This window comes from Myotis davidii, unplaced genomic scaffold (assembly GCF_000327345.1).
Source record: "Myotis davidii unplaced genomic scaffold, ASM32734v1 scaffold6, whole genome shotgun sequence".
In the NCBI taxonomy this organism is placed as follows: domain Eukaryota; kingdom Metazoa; phylum Chordata; class Mammalia; order Chiroptera; family Vespertilionidae; genus Myotis; species Myotis davidii.
Window position 1 is genome coordinate 15,014,432 of NW_006383011.1, and position 3,353 is coordinate 15,017,784.

The window sequence follows — 3,353 nt, forward strand, 5'->3', positions numbered from 1 at the left end:
CCCCCAGAGCAGCTTGGCACGCACCTTCAGGCTCGCGCAGCATCTCGGCCCGCCCAGCCGGTCTCATTATGCATTGAGAAGCTATGAGATTTCTGCACTAACTGACCCCAGCCCTCTTCCCCTTTCTTCTAGCCTCTTCCCCTCCCCCTCCTCCTTAGGGAAGCTCCCTCTGGCTTTACAAATTATTTTCTATGCTTCATGTTCTCTCAGGAGGGGTGGGTAGAGCATGCGGGGCAGGCCTGCAGAGTTTCTTAAACAATACATTTATTTTTCTGAGCAGCGCTCCAAGAGGGCTTGAAGGGTATCTGAATTACGATGAATAAAATGTAGCCTGCCACCCCTTGAGCTGTTTGCTTTCTGTCTGTCAGAGCCACCTGCCTCCTTCTTCCTACTCACACCTCCTCTCTGGGCCCCCAGGGGACTTTTGTTTGGGGGGTTGGACTTGGGTGGCAGCTCCTAGAGGGGTTGGTGGGGGCAACAATGAACCTTGCAGGCAGTTTAGGCAGATGGGCCAAGGCCAGTATCTGATAGCCAGGGCCAGAAAGAAGGCAGGGGTGCCCAGGGAACGAGCTGGGGGAGTTGGAGGATGTGGCCCTGGTTTCCAGCTCTGGCTGTGCACGGGTCTTTCCAAAGGCAGCTTTAAAGATACTGATGCCCAGGGTCCTCCCACCCCCTCCACCCCCTGACCCCTGAGATTCTGATTTCAATGGCGTGAGGAGGAGCACAGGCAGGCACTGGAATATGGGGGAAGCTGCCACGGTGATTCCAATGGTCAACCAAGGTCTTGAACCTACACTTTCACACAGAGCACTCACTGGTGTGGAAAGAGTACTCATGTAGGAGTTCAGAGGTCTGATTTCTAGTCCTACGCCTGGCAGTCGCGGTGCTAGCTCGGATCTGCAGTGCCCCCCACCTCCCAGGAGCCTTATGAAAAGTAAATGAGAGGCTGGGAACTCTGAAAAGTATGAAGTGCTCCACAAATTCGGTGTCACCATTGTTAGAGGAATTTCATAACAATAAGGGACCAGGCAGCCCCTATCACCTCTGCAGGGGAGCCTTTCTGCAGGGCCAGCTGGGAAGAAGGCTGCCCACAATGCCTTTGCAAACCTGTCCTTATCGGCACCACTTTAACCACCATCAGAGGAGTGCCAAACAGTGCACACTCCACCGCGGCTCTCCTTCCTCCACAGCCCCCTCCCCAGGCCATCCTTTTCCTTCAGGTTGCCTTGGAGATGAGAAGTAATTGGCAGGTTACACAAGTCCTGACCCTACCCACCTCAGTCTGCAAAATCACCCTCTAGCCTCCTCCAACCCAAAACGTTTCATTCAACTGCAGTAACATCACGCTGGTCTTTTGGTCTTGTCAATGCTGGTCAAAGGTACTTAACTGATTTCATGACCTGCCTATGAATCACCCCCGCAGTTGGTAAAACATGGGCCTACAGTCCTTCTGGAAAGAAACCTTCCCATGTCCCTGCTTCCAGCTAAGACCCTGCTTCCAGCCAGCTGTGGCAGCAGAGGGGTCTGGGCTCAGGTCCCCTATCAGCCCTCCTCTCCCTTTGGGATTCCTGCCCCGCCATGTAATCAGCTCAGGCAGGTGTTCTGGCTGTAGGAAGTGGTGCTTACCTGCCTTTCAAGTCCTAAGGCAGGGGTCCTCAAACTTTTTAAACAGGGGGCCAGGTCACTGTCCCTCAGACCGTTGGAGGGCCGGACTATAGTTTAAAAAAAAACTATGAACAAATTCCTATGCACACTGCACATATCTTATCTTGAAGTAAAAAAACAAAACGGGAACAAATACAATATTTGTATTTGCATGTGGCCCGCGGGCCGTAGTTTGAGGACCCCTGTTAAGTCCCATGATTTGTGATTCCTATGGCAGTTTAGACCCCCAACCAGCATCCCTGGATGGACCACCAATCCACTCCCTTCCACCGTCAGTTAGCTTTCTGTGAAAATATCTTTTCCTAATGAGAAGATAAGAAAAAAGAACTTCCATTTACCCAGTCAGGCCCTTGGACAAGAGATTTGCATATTTATCTCACTATCCCTTATCAATCCTAGGAATTTGGTACTTTTCTCCCATTTTGTCCTCGGTCAGAGAGATTAAGGATTTGTCCAATTGGGGGCCAGGCACCCCCATGCTAGAGGCTGGAGAGACAGGGTGAGAAGACAGCACAGTCCTCACTGTCCCTGAACTGCAGACTCATGAGAGGCCGGCAGGGCACCGAGTATGGCAGGAGGCCACAGGGCTGTCTGGGCTGCGGGCGCACCCAGGGACAGGCAGGCTGGTCAGGGCGGTCAGGGAAGGCTCTCTGAGGCAGGCTGTCCAAGCTGCGCCTGAGAGGAAGCCCCAGTGAGCCTGCTGGTGGGGCAGAAAGTGTCAGGCAGAAGGAGTGGATGTGAGACAGAGACGGGAACCGTGTGCGGAAGCACAGGCCTGGAGTCCGCACAGTGCTCCCTTGACTATAAGAACTGGAGTCTGGGAAAGAAATTACACTCCTGGCCCCTCGTACTCCATTCTGAGGGAAGTGCTCACAGGAGGGGTTGATGGAATCTCTAAAGGCTTAACCATAGGCAATCAGTGCTCTGCAATGAGAGGTCGTGTCAGCTCACTTCTGCTCACTTTCAGGGCTTTAAGCAGATCTCTTCCCCTCACCAAGGCTCCTCCCCCATGTCAGCAAAACAAGGGGGGGGGGATGGGGGGACAAGCTGGCCTTTTGACTCTCACTCTGAGGCTCAGGAGGGAGAGGAAGAGAAATAATAATGTTCCATGGGATTCCTATGAAGAACCACCTTTAGCAAATACCTGCCAAGCACCTGACCCATCGTGCAGTTTGTGCCAGTTCTTTCTCCATGCACTGACCTGAGCAGGACCGCCATCTGGATGCAGGATGGAAGGATGTGCGTCCCGCTGAGGACTGGCCAGCTTCCTGCGGAAAGCTGCGGCTTCAACACACATGCCCAACCCTGTGCACGGCCTTGTGGGCTGCAGGTCTCTGCTGTCTTTGGTCTCCGCTTCCTCTAAAACAAACAAAGTCCGGACTCTACAGCTATGCTATTCAGTGAAGCAGCCACTGACCACACACAGCTATTTCATTTTAAGTGAATTTAAATTAAATGTAAAATTTAGCTCTTCAGTTGCACTAACCACACTTCAAGTGCTCAGCCAATTAACACCAGAGTTTATGGACCTCTTTAACCCACACCCCATCCTCTCTGCTCCTCCACCTAAAACGGCTCCGGATCAGGTTCGTGAAGTCCATCTTTCCATACCCAGGTCACAGTACTCGTCTGCCATGTGGGGCCTCTGCCTGCAGGAAGACAGGGGAGGCCACTGTGCCCAGGGAAGC